General features: G+C 43.4%; 1 protein-coding gene across 3 annotated transcripts in view; it reads left to right on the top strand.

The window, feature by feature from the left end:
- NXNL2 (nucleoredoxin like 2) overlaps window positions 1-26,219 on the top strand; it is a 223,341-nt gene that overhangs the window by 38,189 nt on the left and 158,933 nt on the right. Inside the window, exon 1 of one of the 3 annotated variants that reach the window (XM_078675651.1) lies at window positions 10,608-10,707. The exons of the other annotated variants lie outside the window; for them this stretch is intronic. The gene's annotated coding sequence lies outside the window, so the exon portion shown is untranslated. Of the gene's footprint in view, window positions 1-10,607; window positions 10,708-26,219 lie in introns of those variants that run through there. 3 annotated transcript variants of the gene reach the window in all.

The raw sequence follows: 26,219 nt of genomic DNA, 5'->3' as shown, positions 1-26,219 counted from the left end.
AGCACACTTCCCTGAACCTTGCGAGCCTCCCCCACGCAGCCTGGCTGTCCCCGCTCTCACATGCACAAGGCATAAGCTCTCCCCTCCCGCATGACTCTGTCTCTGAGAATCACACCCCGCGCCTGACCAACACCTTCTTTCCGTCCATGAATACCCCTCCTTTGATGACCCCTTCCTCTGAGCCCGTTTGCCTGTACGAACCGCTGGTCATCCCTTAGCCTGAGGATACAGTTTATTGCCCACTACTGTATGCACTCGCCTCTCTTGAAAGGAGCCACTATTGATCATGACCTCCCCACCCCCTGAGATTCGATCAGGCGCACACATTCCAAAGGAATTGGCAGAACACTCAGCTACGTGATAGCCCCCTCCCATTGTATGAGGGGTAAGGGCCTCTACTGTTGTCATGTGTTGGAATGGGCCGGAACTGGGGGGGGTGCCGGGGATGTCATCCTCATACTTCACAATGTCTTTGTTGTAATAAAGAACGTTCACATGTCTTAAACCAGTGTATAAAAGACCAGGCCCCAGAGAGGCTGGGAGAGCACCTCGAGACGATGCCTTGTTGTCCGATCTGACGTGTTCTGATCCGTTGGAATAAAACTTGTTTCCTGTCTTCCTGTTTCCAGCGCCTGCCTCTTTATTGGATAACTTCGTATGGTATTAGAGGCGTTTAACGCCGGGCAAATTTAACTTAGGAAACATCAACTAAATCGCCTGACCATTTTGAATTGATCTTTATCACCGGGCCCTAGGGAAATCTAGCAAACCTATACGTTTTTGAAAAATAGACACCCAGGGGAATCCAGGATGGGGTGACTTGTCTGGCTCTCACCAGGTTCTGTTACCCAGAATCCTTTGCAAACCTAAAAATGTGTCCAAAAAACATTTCCCTCACATTTCTGTGTTGGAAAGTTCTGGAATCTGTGTGGATCCACACAATTCTACCCACCCCACATTCTACAAAGCCTTCCGAGAAAAATGGTACCTCACTTGTGTGAGTAGGCCTAGTGCCCGCGACAGGCAAGGGCCCAAAACATATTGAGGAGACATCAAAATTGCCTATCACAAAATGACCTGGTTTTGCAAGGGGGGTCTCCTGGGTTTTTGGCCTCGGGCTTGGCGGCCATCGTGGGAAACCTACCAAACCCACACATTTCTGAAACCAAGACTCCAGGGGAAGTTCAGCAAGGTATGTCTTGTGTGGACCCCTCATCGTTTTCCTACCCAGAATCCCCTGCAAACCTCAAATTTAGCTGAGAAAAATCTAATTTTTCTCAAATTTCTGTGGGAAAGTTCAGGAATCTGCATGGATCCACAATTTCCTAACACCCAGCATTCCCCCAGGCCTCCCGATGAAAATGGTACCTCTTTTGCGTGGGTGGGTCAAGTAAGCAACAGGCAAGGGCCCAAAATGTTTTGAGGAGACATCCAAATTACCGATCACAAAACAACCTTGTTTTGCAAAGGGGGATCACTTGGGTTTTTGGCTCCGGGCTCTGATTTTTTCAGCAAAAGTTGAGGTTTGCAGTGTATTCTGGGTAGGAAAATGTTGGGGGATCCACAAAAGCCATACCTCATTAGACTCTCCAGGGTGTCTAGTTTTCAGAAATATGTGGGTTTGGTAGTTTTCCTAGATGGCCGCCGAGCCAGGGGCCAAAAAATCATGTGCCCCCCCCCTGCAAAAGCAGATAGTTTTGTGATAGGTAATTTTGAAGTTTCCACAGTACGATTAATTTGAGGTTTGCAGGGGATTCTGGGTAGGGAAATGTTGGGGGATCCGCGTAAGCCATGCCTCATTTGACTCCCCAGGGTGTCTACTTTTCATAAATGTGTAGGTTTGGTAGGTTTACCATGATGGCCGCCGAGCCTGGGGCCAAAAACTCAGGTGACCACCCCCCTTGCAAAACTAGGTCCTTTCAAAATAAGTAATTTTGATGTCTCCGCAATACATTTTGAGTCATTCCCTGCCACGGGAACTTGGTCCACCCACACAAGTGAGGTACTGTTTCTATCAGGATACTTGGGGAAATGCTGGGTGGTAGGTAATTTGTTGTTTCTTTGCGAAGCGTGTACATTTTGGCACAGTAATGCAAGGAAAATGTGACAGTAACATTTTGAGGTTTGCAGGACATTGTGGGTAAGATAACTTGTTGGGATCCACAAGAGAGACATCACCATGTACTCCCATGGGTGTTTAGTTTACGACAATATCTACAGTTGGTAGGTTTTTCTTAGATGGAATGTACACCTTTGTAGAGAGACAAAAAAGACAAATATTACTGCCCAACTATCTATTCCTCAAGCACGCACACATACTGATTGGATTTGGCATAAAAACAAGCCAGCCAAGCGCCAGTCCACGCACACCACCTGCCAAGCGCCAGTCCATGCATACCGCCAGCCAAGAGCCAGTCCACGCACACCACCAGCCAAGCGCCAGTCCACACACACTGCCAGCCAAGCGCCAGCCTACACATACTGGCAGTCAAGCGCCAGTCCATTCACACCACTTGCCAAGCGCCAATCTATTCACACCACCAGCCAAGCGCCAGTCCACGCACACCGCCAGCCAAGCGCCAGTCCACGCACACCACCAGCCAAGCGCTGGCCTACACACATCACCATCATTTAGGGTTTCTTTTTATACTAAAAAGAAAACGCAAACAAATTGTAACTAGATACAAATCTACTAACACAAAATCTGAAACTAAATACATTGCACAAATGGCAACCTTGAAACTGACAAAAAATATAAAACAATACAGACCAGGCAGTTCACTTTACCACTCATGGATTCTCCCAAAAATACTTATGCTTGTGATACATTCTAAAACAAGCAGGCACACATAGCACAGGGTTAGATGGACACTCAGGGCAGTACATACAAGTCTCCTTCCGTGTACCTCTTCGCCAACAGACTCTACATCTCCTACTGAGAAAGTATTTTGAGGGCGTGGGAGGAATGTGATCAGGATAGAGGCGATCTTTCAATCTAGCCACATCCTCCACCACTATAAATCTAGAAATACTTGCCTGTTCTACTACAATAAGACTGCCTATTACAGACTCCTGATACTTAGCAAAAGTCAACTTTGACTCAGGTTAACAATCCTTAAATACAACAAAAGCATTAAAGGTTGCCAAGTGGAAAAGATCGATAGCCAACTTCTTATACCAAATGTAAGCCTTACGAAGACCAGTGTAAGGTTCCAACTGCTGATCTATTCTATCAACAGTTTTCCACACGCTGCCCGTCCAGAGCACAGAGATACCCCTTCGGGGATCGATTCTGGTGCTTTATAAATAAATAAACACCACCCATGTGCCTATTATAGTCTAAAATGCACACAGGTTTGCGCGCTTCAGCAACCTGACCCCAAACAGTCACAGGTGAACTGCTTTCATCATGGATGGTAGTCAGCATGGAGACATCTCTTCTGTCTGAAAACTTCACAGCTAGAAGTTTCTCACTACGCAACGCACTGCACTGCCCCGCACAAGCTTTTGACAAACAAGTTCTTTTGGGAAACCTTTATGGTAAGAGCGGATTTTGCCACAAGCAAGTGTCCACTATGTCCAATTCCCTGAACAACTGCACACCAGTATAGAAGTTATCTACATATAATTGGTGACCTTTCTTAAAAAGTCCTCTACCAAGTTCCCGCCCAATTTTCTCAGTCACTCCAAAAGTTGACGGACAACCAGAGGGGTCAATCCTGGAATACCTACCGGTGTACAACCTGAAATTAGAGACATATACAGTCCTACTGTCACACAGCATTTACATCTTAATTCCAAAGCATGCCCTCTTACCAGGAATGTATTGCCTAAAAACAAAGGGGCCCTTGAACAAGACCAAAGACTCATCCACTGCTATTTCTTTCCCTGGAGCATAGTTCTCAGAAAATCGATCTACTAAGTGATCAATGACTGGCCGAATCTTAAATTGACGGTCACAATCAAACCATTGTCGACAAAATGAAGCATCTGAAGCAGAAGCAAATACCTATCACGGCTCATGACTGCCGGAAATATAGCTGTTGCCATTAAGGGACTAGTAGACCAATATGAAGACATGGATGGCTCCCTTAGCAAGCCCATCAAAAAAGTTAAACCCTAGAACTTCTTTAACTCTTCTAGATTTGTGGGAGTCCACCTGGTAGCTCTAGACTGGGGCTTAAGGCTGACACTGTGGTCTCCCAAATACTGTTCAGCATACAAATTAATCTGCTCAACAATCTCTGCCCAAAAATCATTATTCATAAACATCAGAAAAAAATGTATTGGCAAACAGTTTTCAGTATCTACTCTACACCTTGGAACACCAGTAAAGTCTGGCAATGCCGGCTGCACCATGCCTGGGGCAACCCAGAGGTCAGCACTTCCAATGGGAAGCCCTGCAGCCCCAGGCGGCAGTCCAGATGCCCCTTCCTGCATTATCGGCACATTAATGTCCTCCTCTAAAACAGGCACTTCATCCACATTAAGAGTAGCTTCATCCTCACTGAGAGTAGCTTCAACATCCGATGATTCCTCGTAGACAGAAAATACACTGCTTGAATCTTCCACTTCCTCCTCTGCCTCAGATGCAGAGTCAGTCTCAGAACCATGGTCAGAGGAAGACTCAAAAAGCATACCAACAACCTGCTGATCAGTAATCCTGAGACTAGCCATAATCCTCACTAAGAAAGGAGACTTCACAAACAAGTCAACAACAACTAACACTGTGCAAAATAAGTAATAAACAAAGTGTGGCTTTAGCACAAAGATCTATATACTCAAAAACAATATGACTCTCTTGCCAAAGATAGCTACACTCACCAGCACCTACTCTGCAGACACACAACAAAAAGCAACAATATCCTACTAGAAAGAAAAAACAAAACCAATTACTCACAAGACAACAAAGTACACATCAAGCACTAATGCAAAAAGATTTTGACACTCTAAAAACAGAAGCCAAACATACTGCTATTATTACACCATTTGCAAAAAATACATTCATGGAGGGAAATTAAACTCATTTAGAGTAAATAGTACAAAAACAGATGCAACTACACAAACGGCCGAACCACCAGTAACGAAAACGCAACTTGGAACAGTCTAAAGAGCAAAAGCCTTGAACTAACTAGAATAAAATAGAGAAATAAAAAATTACAATTACAAGTCACAAGAAATAAAAGAATTACAATTATAACACACTATGTCACTACCCAAATGGTCAATCTGCCAGATGGGACCTTAAAGAGGGCTGAGAAAAATGGGGATTAGGTGCGGTTTTCTGCCAGGCCAATCTGTCTCCCAGGTGGGGCAGAAACCAAAACAGCAGACAGAAATGTGTCCCCTTGCAAAAAAAAGAAATCCCTTGTGCCTAGTATGGTTTTCTGCCTTCCGCCTAGGGCAGAAAAGCCAAAAAAAAGGGGCAGATATGTTCCCAGGGGTCAAAAAATACATGAGCATAATTTAACACCCTTGGAAGTGACCCTTGGCCAAGTGGTCACTTCCATTACCTATAAAAGAAAATCCCTGGTGTCTAGTGGGATTTTCTGCCCCCTCCACCAGAAAAATGGCCGATCTGCCCCCAGGGAGGGTGGGCAGAAAAAACATCCACAAATTATGACCCCTTTTGGAAGCGAACCTTGCACAAGAGGTCGCTTCCACACACTAAAAAACACAATCCCTGGTGCCTAGTGGGTAATGGGGGCCGAAAGGCCAAAAACATGGGCTGATCTGGCCTTAGGGGGGGGGGCAGAAAAAACATGCACAAAACATGACCGCATTTGGAAGCGACTCTTGCCCAAGGGGTCACTTCCATTAAAAAAAATATATAATCTCTGGTGTCTAGTGGGGTTTTCTACCCCCCCCCCCCACCCCCCTCCGGGGACAGCAAAGTCAAAAAAATGGGCAGATAAACGTGGCAGACGTTTGAGCCCCTTTGGAAGCGACCCATGCCCAAGAGGTCACTTCCATTTTAAAATAAATACCATCCCTAGTGCCTAGTGAAGTTTTCTGGCAGAAAGGCCCAAAAAACAGGCCGATCCGCTCCCCCTGGGGGGTGGGGGACAGAAAAAATATGCACAAATGTTAAGCCCCTTTGGAAGCGACCCTTGCCCAAGGGGGCCACTTCCATTTAAATTAATACATCCCTGTTTAATCCCTGGTGGCCAGTGGGGTTTTCTGACCCCCTTGGGGGCAGAACGGCCAGAAAACCAGCCAATATGCCCCCAGGGAAGGGGACAGAAAAAACATCCATGCAGTTTGCGACCCTTGCCCAAGAGGGCGGTTCCATTTAAACAAAATTAATCCCTGACGCCTAGTGGGGGCATTTCTGCTGTACGATCGTGACGCTGTGCGTGATCGTGAAGCAGAAATGCCATGCAAAGAAACATCAGGCATTGATGCAAGGAGGAAATCTCCCCAGGAACAAGGAAACCTACCTTGTTCGTCGGACGCCTGGAAGCAAATGGCTTCCAGAGCGTCAGGAACTTCCTGCCGACGTCAGCATGCGCTGTGCGCGCTGATGTCATGGGATTCCCATGGGAGTGAGGGGGTCTGTGGTGGCAGCGGTAACTCTTCCGCTGCCATCCCTGTCTGTGAGGGCTAGATGGGCTGCTCATAGGGGGAGCACCAGCGCTTCCCCCATGCGTGGGTGCCATGACAAAGCGGTGCCTTCATGAGCACACGCCCACGGTGACTCAAGACGGAACTGCTCTGTCAAGATCATAGAAAGGGTTAATAATATATACAACAAACCACAGTTGCTGCTTATTTTTTGTATGCAACTAACAACCATTAACAAAGCCAATAGACATGACTTCTTGTAGGTATGATGTTACCTGTATTATATATCTGCAGGTAAATGGATTGATAACATCCTATTTTATGGAAGATATATCGACGACATATTTCTTATATGGAAGGGCAGTAGTGAAGAGCTAAATGCATAACCTCAGTACTTGAATGCCACTAGCTTTAATGTCCGATAAAAAGTTCCAAGCGGGTGATAGATTTTTTTGATCTCCGCTTGTATGCTGATTAAGATATTATACACAGTGATATCTTTAGAAAGCCTACGGCAAGCAATAATGTTCTCCATGCAACCAGTTGTCATCCCAAAACACAATTTCTGCTATCCCATTCGGTGAAATAAGAGATCGTCGAAATTGTATTGAAGAACACAATTTTATGAAAAATGTGAAAACAATTAAGAACAATTTCAGTAAAAGAGGTTATGACCAAGATTGCTTAGAAAAGGCAGAGAATAAAATCAAGATGACTGATCGTAAAACTACCCTTCTGAAAAAGAATTGTAAAAAAAATTATATTCATTGTACTGATGTGACTTTTGTAACTGAATACAATATCTATAGTGTCCATGTTTTTAACATCTTGAGAAAGAACTGGCATCTCTTGAAGTCAAACTCGTTACCTTTTGATGTAGTTCCATGAAAACCAAAAGTGGTATACAGAAAGGGAAGGACTATAAAAAATCTGATATGCCCTAGTTTTATTAAATGACCATGTCAAGCATCCTCAACATGGATACCTGAAAAACCTTTTGGATTTTTCATATGTGGGAATTGTTGCGTATATAAACGAGGAGAAAACAAAACTGTAAATTTCAAGAACAACAACTCAAGGGAATTCAGAATGGAGTCATTTATCAATTGCAACACAACCCACACTGTGTATTTGATTAGATGTTCATGTAAAAAGGCCTATGTGGGTAGTAGTGTGCGTAGTTTAAAAACATGCATACAAGAGCACGTTCGTGCTATTAAAAACAAAGATGACAGATATTCGGCCTCTGTCCACATACAGTCAGAACATCCAGAAAATACAAAAATAACATTTCATGCCACTGGTCATATACTTGGCAATGAAAGAGGAGGAGATAGAACTAACCATCTAAGACAGGTCAAAGCACGTTGGATTTGCCGACTGAGATCTGTGATGTTCGGCCTGAACATTAATAATGAGCTGCACCATTTTCTTTAAAACATCAAAGAAATTAAAAATGCATGGTTCTTTCTTAAAATTGACTCCTGATTTAAAATAAAAGACCAGTACATAGTACATCTATGTCTGGTTCTATTTTTCATTAATCGAAGAACAGTATGATTAATAGCAGGCTGCTCTTTAAGAACATTGATCACTTTGCTAATTGCTAAAACTTTTTGTACTGCTATATGTGTCTTTTTATTTTTGGCTATGTGCACTGTTATATGTGTCCTTATATTCTTGGGTAAATGCACTGTCAAAAATATGCAACATGTGCTTTCTAACAGATTTTTTATTGTGATATATTGCACTTAATTATGTGCCTATGAGCATGTTAAGACTGCGAACATGTTTGTATTGTTTGTTCAAAATGTTTGCGATTTTTCACTAATGATTAATCATGATTTTGAGTTATTTTGTTAGTGAACAAAATGCTTTGAGAGCTTGAACTTATACGGATTAGATGCCTAATGAATACATTTTAAAATGTCTGATGTAGTCTTTGACATTTACAGAAAAGGGAGCGCACTGTGGTCAATGCCTTTTTTTACCTTGTGCGTAATGAATTAGGAGTTTGAAGAAACAAATCAATATAAGAAAGCGTGATGACTAAAAAGGGTATATATGCTATCCCCAAAACCTAATCAAATTAGAGTATCAACCATGGAAATAATGCAAAAAATAAACATCAATACTTTTCTAAATTTAATGAATTAGTTATATAGTAAACCCACTTCAAAATGGCCGACCGTTTTTACAGATGATAGTTGCAATTATAATATGCCATCTTCAATGTTTGTTGCCCAATGAGTAAACTGAGGTACAAGCTATCACAGATCCGAATACAATCATATGGCCAAAAAACGAAATTATCTTTGTTTGTTATATGTGCTATTTTCTGAAAAATTATATGACCAAAACACAAAATTCTTTTTGTTTGTTATATGTTTTATTTTTTTAAAATATACAAATCATAGAATTAAATGTAATTTCTCATAAATTAAATAAATCACATGTACTAATGTGAATGTAAGGTAAAAAACATTAATACCTTATACATATATATATATATCAGGTGCTTAGCGAACATACTTCAAAATAGCCAACCGTTTTATCTGGTGTTTGTCGATATTACAACACACCATCGTCGATGTTTGCTGTCTTACAAGTAAACCCAGGTGCAAGCTATCAGGGATACAAGTATAAAAACATGGCCAAAACACGAAACCGATTCTGTTCGTTTACCCGATAGATTTGGATATCATACTGAACGTCTCGTCCTGCACATCACAGTAAATTAACAAGACTAGAGGGTTAATCAAATGGGCTCGTTACTGAGTGATTTTAACTTTGCTCCTTTTTCTCTTTCTTAACTTGATCGTATATGCTTAAATGCCCTATATATTTATTTAGTTATGCTCTTTAGTGAAAAATCTTCTTCTTTCTTTAAATATTACCATGCACGTTTTGGGTGCATTTGAAGTTAATATTTCAAAAGCGGTGTTTTGAATGGTAGACTTGTTCCACATGCACACGCCAATATGGCGGCAACTTTGGAGCGATGATCGCTAAGGCTTTGAACTTTAGCTCCGAAAGCCAAATCGTGTTGTCTCTGTGCACATCATAGTTAAACATGTTTTTGACATAAAATGTTTTGTGTACAATTTAGTGCGATCAAAATTTATTATTAAGCGCGCACTGTGGTTGGATATTCCTCAAATGTATATGCTAACATGATGCTTGTGCTTTTCACGGTTATTTTAGTCCAAGATTTTGGGTTTATACTGCGTAATTTAATTTTTATACATACCCCAATATGGCGGCTATTTTGTAGCGATGATCGCTAAGGTTTTGAACTTTAGCTCTGAAAACCAAATCATGTTGTCTCGGTGTACATCGTAGCCAACATGTTTTACACACGAAAAGTCCTATGTACAATTTAGTGTGATCAAAAATGTTTTCATTAAGTGCATACTGTGGTTGGATATTCCACACATGTACATGCCATTGGGGCGCTTGTGCTCTTCACGTTTATCTATGACCTAGATTTTGGGTCTAAATTGCGGAATTTCATTTGTTTTTTCTAAAGTACATATTTTCTGACTGCATACAAAGTCTGATAATTTTACCAATACTAATAAGTCTGATCATCAAAGACATTTATGAATGTCAAAAAGAGAGTGGATAACCTTTTGCACTCATATGATTCTCGGCAGCTATTGTGTGCACATGCCTTTTGTACTGTTTGTATATATAATGCCATCATGCATAAGCGGGCATTTTTTAAACCTAAAGACAACAAATGTTTTTCTATGTTAGATATGTACAATCTCTGTCACTGTGATACATGTGAGATGAACAGAGTAAAAATATGAAAACATATCCTTTTTTTTTGCAGATTACGGGCAACCTTACCGCCTTGGAAGAACATTTATAAATTAATAATAAGTCCAACAAAGGAAAATAATGGGGTGCTTTTGATGACACAGTATGTAAATTTTAACTAGTACAGCCGTACATACCGCTGCTCTGTGAATTATAATAATTGCGTAGAACTGCATTTGTGGTGGGTAATTACAACTTGGTATATATTTTTTGTTTCAGATTTTTCTTTTAATAGGAACATCTCATTTAACCATCGGAGATTTTAGCTTTTTGAACTTGATTTGGCTTCGATTAAAAAATAAATAAAAACGCAAAGAGGTATGCATTGCCCTTTTTTATTATTGCATATTAATTTAGGATAATGGGAACTTTGTATTACTAGACTAAGGCCAATGGATTAATATGATTGCACTGTTTGTATTCTTGAACTATCTAGGCCACAGCGCTACATTTATAATGTGATTGATTGTCCCTGCCTGTGTGTAGTTGTTGCTACACAAATGATGTCTTATCACAACTGTTCGAATTTGAGGTTATATTTTCTTTATATCTATAGTTTTTTCATTCCTATTGGCTTACACAAAATGATAATAAATCCCTGTGAAACTTGTGTTTTCTCATCGTGAAATGTGTTGCTAAATAGTGTGCTGTATATAAACTATCGTATGGACATCATGCTTTCAGGTCTCCTTGTATGTATTAGCATCAAAACAAATCTATGACAAGCCTGTGATCTATACATACATTTGTTGATATGATAATCTCCCTTTATAATGGAAGCTGTTATTAATGAATGAATTAGTATAATTTTAAGTGTTGTAGAAAATTTTATGTATATATATTGGATAACATCTGTTTTATATATGTATATTCTTATAGCGTGAAGAAGTCTCGTGGAGACGAAACGCGCCGCATCGACAATGATGGCTCTGATTCTGTACTGTGTTTTTTAAATAATCGAATGAATGATAATCTATCAAATATCAAATAAAGAAGAAAAAAGCATTTCATAAAGCATTTGGAGTTTCTAATAACATTTTTGGGGGGGATTAATTTTTCTGATCTTGAATGATTTTGATTTTGAGAATGATCAATTCTGTTACACTTCCAATGTCAAGGTAATATATGGGTATGTGCTGAACCTTTCTGAACCCTGTATTATATATCTGGATGCAATGACAAAAACAGCAAAGTACAAGTTGTGCGGCACACTATGCTAAACACAGATCTATAGCTTACGAATTTTAAGCCACGCTTTTAATTACATTGGCCACGCCCCTTTGAGAGACCACCACGTTTTTTCATCCCACTTAAAGCCCTGGAAAGCACATGAGCCCACTGCAGCCAGGACCTCCCGCACGGCTACGGCATAGGCTGCTATAGATTTTTGTCATTTGTAATCGGGCATTCAGAGCACACAGAGCAGAGATACAACAACATGAGGACAACACAAGTGAAAAGTGTTTGGTCTGCCATTGGGCTGAAGCCCACTAATCAGCAACATATGATGACATGGACCTCTTCTGGCTTGGGAAGCATTGCAACAGAAGATGGCCAATGAACTGCAGCAGGCATAAGGGATCTTGGTGTCCATATTTGAACTCGTTACGCAATAAGGTTCTTATCACGTGATGGATGATGCAAATTTAAACCACAGTGACATTGGAGCTCTGCTGCAACTTATAAACTGTTTTGAATGTTAGTGTGTGCTTTCTTTATATGTGCAGATTTAAAACTAGTTTGCAAACGAATGTGTTATATAACTGTCAATATAAAGATGGTATCAGTGGCTTACCAAGTTTAGGGTTACACAGATCAAAAGTGGCAACAATCTGAAAATGCTGAAGTCGAATCTACGGGTGTGGCCTTTCTATTGCATTTTCAAGAAGTAGATTTATAGTTACTAAGGGAATGGTTGCCTGAATGGTGTGAGGGGGAGAGGGAACGAAGTGCTGCTGGAAAAAGTGTAGCACATATGCAGTGGCAGGAACCATGCAGGGAGTTTGCAGAGGATGTCTCTCTGCTCACACCTCTCTCTAGAGTAACAGGGATGCACAGTACTTTCTGTAAAGGGAGTGTCCTGCCCGCTAACAAATCTCTCCAGGGCGACAGGTGTCTGTAGTACTCTGTGAGAAAAAACTCTCTGCTCATACCACTGCCCATGCTGACAGGTATTCATAGTAGGCTGTGGAGACAAAGTGCCTTATTTACTAACACATCTCTCTTGGACGATAAGTCTGTGGAGTAGAATGTAGAAAGACACTAGCCCCTCTCCTGTGGCCTGTCACTTAGATGATGGGGTTCAATGTAGGATGTGAAAAGAAGCTTACCTCTCTGGTAATGGGTCTCACCAAGATGACAGGTATGGAGAAGAATTTACCTCTATGCTAAGATGTCTATCTTGAATAGCAACTATAGAGACTAGGGTATGGAGACACACTGTCCTGTCAAGTCAGACATCTCCCCAGATTAACACATTTGCAAAGTAGGTTGTGGGTAGAGACTGCTCTCTCTGCTCACACCTTTCTTTATGGTGATGAATGTCCTTAGTAGGGTATAAAATGGAGTAGCCTCTCTACTGAGAACTGTCTCTTGGACACCTGGTGTGTATATTTAAATGTGAGGACACACACATCTTTCCCTCAAACATCTTGTTATGAGGACAGGTATGTGAAGTAGGGTGTACACAGAGATGGACATCTCCACTGAAACGTCTCTCCATAGTTCCAAGCAGATACAGTAACATGAGCAAAAGAAATCCCCTCTCCATTATCACATCTGCAACAACTGTTAGCAGTGTGTGGTAGTGTATGAAGATGCACTAGCCCCTGTGCCAAAACCTCTCTCTTGTATGAGAGGTCCCTATACTACACTGTGGACAAAAACTGATCTCTCTACTGAGGCCTCATTGTTGCATGACAAGTCAACATAGTAGGGTATTCAAATAGATGACTTTTTCATTACCAACTCTGTCGCATACAAGATGTGCATAGTACCTTATAGATACATATTCATGCAGGAGCTCTTCCGCATTCCCCGAAGCTGAATCTGGCAGTGTTACTAAACATTACATTACTTTAATAATATGAACCCTATCACAACTATAAAAAAAAAAGTAGTAACTTTAAACTTTTTTTATTGCAATACCTGTTAGAAATGTGAGTTTCAGTTTGTCAGAGGTTTGCAACTTGTCAAATGTAAATGTAAATGTTTGTATTTTATATAGCGCACTTCTACCCGGAGGCCTCGTAGCGCTGTATTCATACCGCTGCGGAACCCATCCTGGCTTTCCTGTGAAATGTCCACTCCTGGGCACCCCCAAGGTGAAGCCAGGCATCCACAGCGCTGCTGGGGCCGTTGTGGAGATTAAGCAAGCTATTGCCCAGAGTCACAGAGTGGGACCCATGATTAGACTAGGCACCGAGGCGAGAATTATCAGGTCCGGGGAAATTGAGCCCAAGACCCGCCGAGGCGGGAATCGAACCCTGGTCCCGGGCCAGACCTCTGCATCAGGGTCTGCCGCTCTAACCATTGACTTTTAAACAACAAGGGACCCCAATTAAGTCAGGCAGGGACCTCGGGGAGCAATTTTATGGAAACAACAGTGGTCCCATGCTTACGAAATATAACAAAACAAATAAATATAGACGAAAATGCTTCTATATTTTCAGAAGGACATGTCCAGCCGGACAGAGGTCTTCCAGGTTTACTCAATAAACACAATTCTTCAAACAATAGATGCAAAGAATACCTTCCACGATACCCCTATGCGGTACACAAGCCTGTGCCCAACACTAACGGGGTGATCACAGTTGAAGAAAAGTAGGAAAGGTTTAAGGCAAAACAAACGTTTTTCTGTTTTCATATAAATTGTACAGAAAATATCAAGCTGCACCATTACATATAATCAAACAATCAGATTCGTATCGGGTGCATAAGCAAGTCGACAGCGTTTCGGTTCCGTCAAGAAATCATAGGAACCATCATCAGGACAATTTAAATACTTTGCCTTTACAATAAACCTCAATTTTGCCGAGGCATAGGCATAGAGCGTATAGGTACAGAAAGTAAATACTTCTTTAATGCCTGGACCAGTCACCCACAATCGAGCGTCATGTATGGCCAGTTTACGCGATAGTAACTGGACGACGCCAGGGCAAGCCAATTGCTTTGGTCATGGAGTGTGTCCCTAGCATTTTCGTCTATATTTATTTGTTTTGTTATATTTCGTAAGCATGGGACCACTGCTCTAACCATTGAGCCACACTTCTCCACTCTGCCGCTCTAACCATTGAGCCACACTTCTCCACAAAGTAGGGACCCTTGCTTCTAGTCAGGATAAGGGAGTTACACACTTTAGATAACCCCTCCTAAACCCCTTGTAGCTTGGCACGAGCAGACAGGCTTATCCCCCAAAAAAGTATTTGCAACCAGATATACAGTAATATAGTGAACATTACAAATGGACACCACACCCATTTAGAAAAATAAACTATCTTTATCTAAACCAAACAAGACCAAAATGACAAATATCCAATATATACAATTCAAAATATGACTTTTACAAGGTTTCAAGCAATTCTGTCTATAGAAAACTAAGGATGCGTGATTCTTACACAAACTACCTCAAATGCATCAAAATTCGCAAGGCCAAACAGGGGAACAACCTTTACAACGAAAGTTTTACAACGAACTACCATTACAACGCAACTTTTACAACGCAAACTATTACAACGCATTGCTCTGGGGGGCGCTCTAGGATAGGGAATAGGTTAATTTACTATCCAATAACCTTCCCTACTATCCACGGGGACTGGAGTTGGAATAGTAAATTAAACTATTCACTATCCAGCGCCTAAAAGCATTATGCGTTGTAATGGTATGCGTTGTAAAAGTTGCAGCCGCAGACAAGAGAATGTGTCAGAAAACACAGCAATGCTTTGGTTCCTGAGCCCTTGGAGAGGTGATGCAACAGTTCTGCTGCATGCAGGAGAAGAGAGGCTTTGAATCAGGACTGTAGGGGAAAGTGATGCATTGATTCCAAGACAGTTCTGGTCTGTGGGTGATGCATCAGAAGACTGGACCCACAAGTGCGATGCCTGGAAATCTAGGATGCGCTCGAGGTCGATGCAGCAGCAGCAAACAGACCCTGCTTAGGTTTCTTCTGCCCCGGTCCCATGATGCGTGGATTCCTTCAGCCGCACAGCAGGGCCTGCATTGGAGTTGGTATGGTGATCTCGGACTTCAGGGATCAGTGCAGAGGACTCAGCGTGCAGTGGATCTTTTAGCTGTTGGCTGGTGCTGCATTGATTCTTTGCTGCACTTCAGTAGAGCATGGAAATATCTCCCGCTCAGCAGTGCTGCATCAGAAAATTAGGTGCGCGAAGGGCGACACATCGATTTTCATGGTTTCTTCAAGTTCTTTCAGCTCCCAACAAAAGGAACAACCTCCAGAGGCCCAGAAATGGGACAGGCACTTCCTGGCAGGTCAGAACTTCCAGCAGTGGAGTTCAAGGAAGCTTTGTGTCCCTGATACTTCAGAAAAGGAAGCAATCACAGACAAGCCCTTGGAGATTCTTCACAAGCAGGTTCACATCAAAGTTCCAGTCTTTGTCGTCTCCTTGGCAAAAGCAGCAACTGCAGAACAACCCAACAGCAAAACGGTAGTACTCCTCCTGACCGCTCTTCTCCTTGGCAGAGACTCCTCTTGTTTCTAGAAGTGATCTAAAGTCTTGAGAATTAAGGTCCAATACTTATACACCATTTTCTTATTGGTCTCTTTGCTTCAGAGTCTCTGAGCTCAGTGAAAACCAGTTTGGTCCTCCCTGATCCAGCATGACCACAGGGGGTGAAGACAGCATTGTGCAAAGGAGACACAGCCTTTTCAGGAGCTAGCAAAACTCCCCCCACCACTCTAAATGTAGCCCAGGTCTATTCAGCCTGGTTATGAGACACCAAGGCAAGGCAGGAAACACTTCAACCCCCCAACTATCTAGAGTGAATATACATCCCCAGCTCCTGTCATTCCAAAGTGAGACGGTGAATACACAGACAGGCAGAGGCACAGAGGATGGTTAAACTAGAAAATCTCCACGTTCCACGAGTCCAAAGAGTCTAAACTCCATTTCTCGGTCTTGTCCCAATGGCAAGTTACACTTGTAAAATGTTACAAGACAGCTCTCATGTTAACCTATGGGACAGACAGCCTTTCAATAGTGAAAAATGAAATACACAGTATTTCACTATCAGCACATGTAAAACACAGCAGCACATGTCCTACCTTTCACATACACTGCACCCTGCCCATGGGGGCACATTGGGCCTACCTTAGGAGAAAAGGGGAGGTTTCGGGCCTGGCAAGAGGATACACTTGCCAGGTCAACATGGCAGTTTTCAACTGGTGAACAGACACTACAGTGGCAGGTCTGAGACACATTTACAGGGCTACTCATGTGTTTGGCACAGCCAGTGTTCCAAGCCCACTGGTAGCATTTTACTTACTGGTCCTAGGCACACACCCCATACTTTACTAGGGACTTAACAGTAAATCAAATAGGCCAGTCATTGATAACCAATCATGAGCACAATAATCACAGAGAGCTTATGCACTTTAGCACTGATCAACAGTGGTAAAGTGCCCAGGATCCTATAGCCTACAAAACAGTGTCAGACAAATAGGAGGAAAAAATTAAGTGTGAGCGGTAAATCCGTTACGCCCACGGATTTTTTGGATTTTTGTGGAATCCGCAATACACGTATTTTACGGATTTCCCACAAAATCCGAAAAAAAATCTGCGCGGACGTAACGGGTTCAAAAGTTGAACCCCCACAATTTACAATGGCGCCAGCAAGCTGCCAGCGCCGTTGTAAAATAGTTACAAAGTTAGCTTGCACAGGAACCACTGGATAAAACGAAGCAGGTGCTTCCTGTGCAAGCTAACTTTGTAACTATTTTACCACGGCGCTGGCAGCTTGCTGGCGCCATTGTAAATTACAGCAGCAGCTCACCCAAGGGACCCCTGCGCCCTTCGGGGCGATTGCATAGTAACACACACATGGTCGCTGTAGACAACTCTCTGGCACTTTAGGAAGCTGTAGTATAGTAAAAGCACTATACATTTACCCAACGAGGTAGCACTTACTGATGATTATCCAGTAGAAAGTACTCCAGTTGAGTAGAGGTATGGCACAAAACGGTGGCGTCTTCTTGAATAAATATGAAGGGCAGGGTTCATTCTGGCACGATGGTCCTGGCACAAAAATTAAACCTCAACAGGAAGCACTTACAGATATCAATAAAGCATGTGCCCTAGTTGAAGCTTAAATTCAGTGACTCATTCATCAGCCCAAAAACAATCGTAAGCGTTGTCAAGGCTGGGCAGATGTGCCTTCTTCCCAAATCTACCGTCGAAAATCAGCTGTGATGCTGGATAGACTTTGCATCCTTGACTTTCACGAGCGCAATACCCAGGCACATTGTGTTCGCACGGGTTTCTGCACGTTCGCGAGCGTTTTGTACAATAAAACCCTCGCGAACTTGCAGAAACCCGTGCGAACACACAAAAAAAAAAATACGCTAGGATCCGCGGATTTTGCGTATTTTCGAAATACGCAAATACGCAAATCCGCGGATTGCCAATACGCAAAATCCGCTCATGCTTAGAAAAAATCATAGGGATAAACCTACAAAAAGGGCCAGGTCTAAAAACAACATAATTTAACAACACAACAAATGTGCACAAGCAATTTTATTAAACTTTTCCAGCAACTGTAAAACAAACAAAACAATCCTCTACAATAATTTATAATGTTTTCATCAGATTATGATGCGTAGCATGGTGTAGTTGCAGCAACTCAGCCACATCAGACTGCCAAAGAATCTTTTAGTTTTTTGATATGAGACCATGTGGTAAAAATGTCTCATCAAAGTTTTTGATGCATACAGTGTTTTAAAAGGAGTTCACAAAGGATATTTCGGCCAAAGTTAGCTCATGCTGTTGAATTTGAGAGCTCTTCATGTGCTTCCACTTCTTTTCAACCTGGATATGCATAGTATTGAATGTAGATGGACTGGCCTCTCCTTCGAGACCTCTATCTCAGATGCTGGCTGAGCATAGTAAGGTGATTGGGAAGCGACTGGTCTCTCCTTTGAGAACTCTCTATCAGATGATAAGTGCGGGGAGTAGGGTGTATGGATGGACTGGTCACGAGTTTTCCCCTGTTAAACTTGACCATATTCCGGAGGCCATTTTGTATTCCTAACCTCCATTTTAACTGAATGGACTGCCTCGTGGTCAGAATGCCCTTTTGTCCTTTCTCTCTCCCGATGACCACTTGGTCTGCCCGGCAACAGGCTACCTTTTAGTGTTGGTCAAGACTGTACATGCACACTTAGGCCCCTGAGGTTAACGATCGGTCACTGCTCAGGAATGCTCCTAAAACTAACCAGTAGTACTAAGCTCCTTCCACAAGTTGGCTGTGCTCTAAAAATGCCCTTATATGTACCTGAAATTGTTCAAATGTGTGTACCGCCTATTTTTCAAACCTCTGTATCGGTATAAAAGAGCCACTTGCTCGATATTCGGGGTGCTACTTCTTGCATTACCGAAGGGTATTGTTTGAATGTACCACCACCATTGGGGTATTAATAAACTTGTCTTTTTTATTCCAGTGTCCGTGCCAACTTCTGTTTTAAAGTGTCGTACGTTTGCAGAGTATGTAGATCTGCTAGAACCAAATACCACACTACTTCGAGACCTCTATCTAAGGTGATAAGTGTACATACTAGCGTGTGAGGAGGTACTGCCCTCTCCGTTCAAAGCTGTGTTTGATGATGGGTATGCATAGTAGGGTGTGTCGAGGGACTGGACTCTTTGCTGAGACCCCTTTCTTGGATGATGGGTGTGCATAGTAGGGTGTGGGAAGAGCCTTAACACTACTCACAACTCTTCCCATGCTGGTGGGCGTACATAATAGACTCTGATTAAAAACCATCTCCACTAAGACCGCTTACTTCAGTAGCAAGTGTGCATACCAGAGTGCATTTAAATATTACCTGCTCCTTCCTATTTTTCACAATCCTGTGAAACTGTTGTAAGATCATAACATTTTTTTAAAAAATATTCCACAATCTACTCATCACAGTACTAATACCTTACACACTTTCTCTCAATAACAAGTACCACAATATGCATTTCTATTAGTACAGTGTAGTGCAAACTCAACTACTCCATTTTACTATTCACAATCACATTAGAGACCTGAGACATCATAGATTAAAATAAAAAATACACTTTTATTTTCATCATATTAGTAATGCCTTAGAGACCTCCTCTCAAACTCTAGGGGCACAGGATGCCTTTTTGCTGCCCCCTTATATAGACTTTTAACTTAATTTCCATAATGTAGGAAGCTGGCACTGTATATACTATACCAACGTGAGGTATAGTGTGCACAGAGTCAAGTGGAACCCAAAAGGTAGGCAGAAGTTAAGTAGATAGCACCTCACTCTCTATTTGTGGTAGTGCGGTCAAGCAGTAAGGCTTTACCAGAGGACAGTGTTAAGCATTTGTTGCATACACTCAGTCAGCAAATTAATTCACACACTCAAAGACTGAACTTCAGACCAATTGTTTTAGTATAAAAATATTCTTTTAGTTATTTTGTTTCCTAGAACCAAGCAAGTCTGGCACAGGTAAATGATCAATAATTTGCAGTAAATATACAGTTGTAACACAGTTTGGTTTGTAATTGTATATGCACTTTGTTTTGATTTACAGTACTGTTACTGAGAAATGCAATGCTTTGGAAATACAGTACATATACTTTGAATGGGCTTTTTAGTAAAATGACCAGTACATTACTTTCAGATTACCTCTCTTACAGAGTGTAGTATACCTGGATACTACACTGGGACATTTCCTGTAAACAGGTAAGTAAAAGCATTTTTGTTAGTTAGTACAGTTGTAAAAGGATTTCTTAGATTTTCCAACTCCACACTTAGAAACTTTTCATAAAAAAACAGTCAATGTTATCCTATGGAGAAAAATAGTGTTATCGGTTCAAAGGTAAGTATTTTTTTGTGGGAGCTGGTATTCTGGGGTTAGACTCGGGGGTCCCCCAGGGTCAAGGATGCACTCTTGTTACACCCTCAGCACACTAGGGCATCCAGGTGCAGAGTGCTGAGGCCCAATGTTATCCAATGAGGGATAGGGGGCCTACAGTTTATTTAGTTATTTATTTATTTCTAAAGTTTTATATAGCGCAAACTTGATCCAGAGGGATATCAGAGTGCTTTAAAATTTGAAGGGAAGGAAGGTAATTTATAGACACAGCATCTTGCATCTCTTTTTTCTGCTGCATTCCTCTCCTACCTATGTCTATTACTTTCCGTCCCCCACAGCTTGGTGGCTGCTGACGAGCAGGACACTAGGTTGTGGGAGCAAAGCTCTTGGACTAAAGCTCAGGGCAAATGGGGGCTTAGGCCAGCACAAAAGATGCACCCTCAGCTGCACTGGGGCGGCCGGGTGCAGAGAGCTGCTTTGGCATCGGGTGCCCCGTAACTTTCAATGGGGAGTCCTTTGTCCTGCAGGCTCAGGACAAAGGTCTTCTGGGTGTGACCAACACTCGGAGAGGTAAGTTGGGATGTTGGGGGTTAGTTAGGCACCATCAGTTGGGCTACCCAAGGCTGAGGGGCATCGGGTGCCGGGGTGCCTTTTAGGGTTGGATCTTCTTACTAGCTCTTGGTCACGGTTGGAGGGACCTTCGGGGTTGAGGCTGCACGTGTCAAAGGGAGGCTTGAGACAGGGCAGGGGTCACCGAATCTTGGGTCAGGATCGCCAGGAAGACCTCCTCTTGGTGTTGGGCCACTCAAACTCGGGCCATGGGTGTCGGGTGCAGAGTGGTGGAAACTTGTGGATCCTTGGGGAGTTGGAGTCTGTCTCCCGCGAACACTGGATTGGTTCAAACAGAGTCTTTGGGATTGAAGGCAGGCAGGTCCTCTGGGTTTCTCAAGGTTGCTGGCTTCAGAATTGTAATTGTAATTGTAATGGGATTTCTAAAGCGCATGGCTGCCCGTGAGCGTCCCAGCACTAACAGATGAACCAAGTGGATCAGGCGAGCGCGGAGAGGATGGTTACGGGAACAGCCAAGTCTTTAGAAGCCTTCGAAAAGGCAGCAGGTTGTGTTGGGCACGGAGGTCGAGCGGGAGGGCGTTCCACAACTTGGACGCATGATAGGAAAAATGCCGGCCTCCGGAGCGAGCTTTCTTGATCCTGGGTATTTGAGTTAGATGGGCATTAGAGGATCGAAGGTTCTAGACGTGGTATGCGGGACAACAAGGTCCTTAAGTATTGGTGGGGCTTTTCCATGAAGGATTTTGTGGGTTAGGCACAGGGCCTTGAACTGCACCCTTTGCACCACGGGCAACCAGTGTAATGTTTTAATAGCTGGTTTAGCTGAGCAGCGGTTCTTCGTGTCGGTAAGGATCCGAGCAGCAGTATTTTACACAACCTGTAGCCTGGCTGTAACTTTCTTTGGTGCGCCGAGATATAGGGCATTTCCGTAGTCCACTCTGGACAGGATAAGACCCTGTAAGAGAAGCTTTCTTGACTGGAAAGGGAGCAGGGGGAGAATCTTGCGGGTAGTGCGTAGTAGACCAAGGCAGGTTCCAGCTGTTTTTCTTGCCTGGGTGTTTAGGGTAAGATTGTGATCAAGCCAAATCCCCAGGCTTTTGATTTCGGCTTTGGGGGTTGGGGGGGGGGGGCATGCATGGGGGCCACAGAGACTCCGGGCGAAAATGTCTAACACACCAGGATTTTGCTAGAGAAGGTTCGAGGTGGGGACAGGCCAGTAGGCTGGCGCCAAGTCAGTGGGCGTCCTCCTCTTCTTAGCTTCCGTGCGGCTGTTCGGTCCTTCGTCTTCTTTTCTTCTTGTAGTTTCATGTCTGCCTTCTTGGTTCAGGGCTGCGCCCTAAATACAGTATTAAGGGGGCGTTTTAGGGATCTCGAGGTCAGTAGCCAATGGGCTACTCTCTTTAGGGTGACAACTCCCTTAGTGTGCTCACCCCACATGGGGAGTAAGCACATTCCCAATCCTGATTGGGGAGTGGCTGCCATCTGCAAGATGGCGGGCACTGTAGAGTAGGCTTCACCTTGACTCCCTCACCTGAGGGATGGGGATGGCATAGGTGGGCACACCTTCTGTGCTGGCAAATTTTTCCCTCCTGTCTGCCTGCCGAAAAGGAAGGGAGACAGGAAGGGGGCCTGCTCCTGATAGCAGGAGAAGCTGTGTGTCGTATTACAAAGGCTGCCATGCCTTTGAAACTCCCCTGCCACAGATTACTCTTCCTGGCCTGGGGGAGGTGTGAACACCTCTGCCAAGGACATGCTTTGTTTCTGGGCTCAGGGAGTGATGACTTCCACCCTGGGGGTTCAGAAACATGTCTTGCGGAGGCAGGCTGTTGTATACCAGTCAGGGGAGCCACCAGAGGCTGATCATTTCTCAGAGGGCATCTCTAAGATGCCCTCTGAGTGCATTTTTCATTAAATCCAACACTGGCATCAGTGTAGCCATTATGGTGCTGTGGAGTTCATAATGACAAGCTCCCAGCACCATATACTCTTAATGGCAGCACTGAACTTACAATGTCTAAGAATGGACTTAGACACTGTAGGGGTTCAGGGCTCATGCACCTGTACCCTCACTACAGGTATGGGGCACACAGCTAGAGGGGTGCCTGATCTATGCCAGGGCAGTGGGTTGTAGACATGGCACACAGGGATGTGTGCCATGTATCACTTTGTTCTGCACCAAAACACGCTGCCTGCACAGGCAGTGTGTGAGTTTAAAGGTACAGGACCTCTAAGGGTGGCACAATAAGTGCTGCTGCCCTTAGAGACCTTCCCTGGTTACAGTGCCCTGGGTACCTGTGGTACCTTTTACCAGGGGCTGACCTGTGGCCATAGAGTTCCAATTGGGTGTACAAGGTACAGTTTTGGAGAAAGAACACAGGCCCTGGGAACCTGATTGACCGGTACCCAGGGCTCATCAAGTTAAAGTGCATCAGTTGTCTGGCAAAAAGTGGGAGGGTTTACTTGCAACAGAATCCCACCTTCTCACACAACACCTGCAATTTTTCAAAGAAAGCAGTATTCGCGGCCATTTCATTTCTAAAATTTAAACAGCCAGCCAATCATCGCTCACAGAACTCGCAGGCCCCTCATGCTCCAATGAGAGTGTGAAGGCTCACTGGAACATATGGTCTCTCTATCAATCACAGGGCTCTATTTTTTAATTCACGCTCTATTATGACGCTTGCGAGAATCTCGTGAGTCTAACTATCCAAAAAGCACAATTGGTGGGCCAAGATCTCTCTTTCTGAGGAATTTGGTGTAATTCCGTTCAGCAGTTTTTGCTGTAGCTCTTCTTAACTCAATGGAAAATTCAAGAGGATTTTGAATTTTGGGACCCGCTTTTTCTCGCCTCTGCTTGACGTATCGTTCCAAAACTTTCCAGGAAAGAGATGAGGAGGCAAAACGTTTTTGGGGAAAAGTTTCATGAATATTCATGAAATCGGCCAAGTATATTTATTCTGGAGAAGGTTTTGGAGGAATTTGCTTTTGAGTTGGCAGGCACTTGAGATCGATAAGCCCCCACTTTCTGGTGCACCATGCTGTCAGCAAAAGAAAGCAGTTTTGCATAAAACTACATGCTTCAGAGCCCCCCTAGCCAGAGAAATAAAGTATATCCAGAATGTCTGAAGATGCCCGAGTTTACAGGGGAGGAGACATTGAAGCAGTCTGAACAGTCAAAGCAATTGGGAGAGGGGCTGCAGCATTTAGCTGCTGAGACGGAACTGAAGACATGTTTATTTTATTCAAGAGAAGGTGGTTATCGGACGGTCGCAAGCATGGGATTCAGTGGATGTCGATGCTGTGTTAGATTGCTGAACAGCATAGATTACTTTTGGAATGCGGGACATAAACTAAGAGTTAAAGTGATGTGGCAGCAAAACTGACATGATTGCACACCTCTATGACCTTGCATTTGGAGCTAATTTATTGTGATGTGTGACTGGCATCCCGATATGTGAATTGTTCATGATGATTGTATGGGACTCCAATTGCTTCATTCATTTGCCTTATGCTTGCCACTGTTGTGTCATTTTGCAGACTGAAGCACAAAGGAGTAGTTTGGTTTTTAATTATCATTACACCATGTGCAGCTGTGAAAAACCTTTTTGTTTTGAAAATGAAGTATCCTTTTTGGGCAGACTGTATGTATAGACTGAATAATGTGATCTATTTTGTTGTGCATAATAGCGCTGTAAATGGGCATTGCCTAACTACTGTACTGGTACTTACTGGTAAGGATCTATATCTAAATCTATATATCTTTATATATATATCCTACTGGCGTTTGCCCGTAGTTAGGTATGGTTTGGGTGAAAGTTTCCATAGGAAAAGCGTTTTTTGTTTTGTCAATAACTTTGGCGCCCCTTGATGAATCTTCATGACATGTTTGAAAAACTTCCCCTTTTTGGTTCAGCTGCTGTGTTGAAAGTTTTAGGGTGTTCCGTCAAGCGAGGGCCAAGAAAAAAGTTGGGGCCCCAAAACACGTTTTCCCCATGTAATGTCTATAGGGATTTTTCATTTTTTAACACAACTACAACCCGAACCACTGAATGGAATTACACCAAATTTGGAAAAAGCTAGATGTGGGGCTAAAAAGTGGACTATTTGTGATTTGGTGCAAATACGTGCAGTAATTTTAGAAATGTTTAAGTTTACAAAATATAGATATCTGTGACCTCTACAGCCTACGGAGACCCTACTGAAATTTGTTTGGCTGCCAACACTTCAACTGGGAAGTGTTGGCAGCCATCTTAGGAATTGGTTAAACCGAGTTGCACAAAAAATGTAAAAAGAAAAGGGGGCAGGGTGGAAACTCTGGACCCCCTAGGCCTCTTGGAGGCATCCCACTGGGACCCCCGTGAGCCCCAAAAAATGTTTTTAAAAAAAAATACTTGTCGGGATCTGCGGCTCCCGCACCTAATTTATTATTGATCCCTGGGTGAGCAAGATCCCGGGGACATGACTTGTAATTATTGGAGGGGGCACATAGGAGCCCCTCCTGTGGCTTATTATGCCCCAGGGACCACCACCTTCCCGGGGCTTCTGTAAATGTTAATACATGGGAGGCTTTTATGGGCTCCTCCGCTGCCCCTTGGACCACCACCAATCAGGCCTTTAATGAAAATAAGTGCAAGGGGTCTTGACCCCCCTGCAGCCCCAAGGCCCGCCACCTCCCAGGGGCTTCATTGTAAAATAATGTCGGGCCCGCATGGACCCCCGCAGTCTCAGAGGCCTCCAGGATGCCAGAGCTTTAATGTAAGAAAAATGTGGGGGGCTAAAAAGACCCCAGCCCCGGGGACCACCACTTCCCAGGGTAAATACAAACAAAGGTAGGGGTGTGCGTGACCCCCCTCCTGAAGCCAATAATGGCCCTGGGGACAGTCAACCCCCCAGGAATGGCTCCAGCAATGTTCTGGGATGCCCACCCCGGGACATTGATGTTTGTTATTGTTTGGATGGCAAACTCCATTACATCCAAGAGAGAGCAGAAAATGCTCTTGCTTGCACTAAGTGGAGCAGAATTGCTTTTGGACAGAGGGAGCTGCATGTTAGCAGCTCCCTCTGTCTAAAAGCAATGCTGGTAACCGCAGGACTTGGGAGCCAGCAGGGACCACGGAGGTCTTCATGCTCCCCATGGTCCACAAAGGAGAGGCCAGAACCTGAGAGATGGGGTCCTTGGGGATAAAATTGACCCAG

The sequence above is a fragment of the Lissotriton helveticus genome, chromosome 2_1 (assembly GCF_964261635.1).
Source record: "Lissotriton helveticus chromosome 2_1, aLisHel1.1, whole genome shotgun sequence".
Classification (NCBI taxonomy): domain Eukaryota; kingdom Metazoa; phylum Chordata; class Amphibia; order Caudata; family Salamandridae; genus Lissotriton; species Lissotriton helveticus.
Note: the sequence above shows the minus strand (reverse complement) of the source record. Positions and strands in the feature narration are given on the sequence as shown.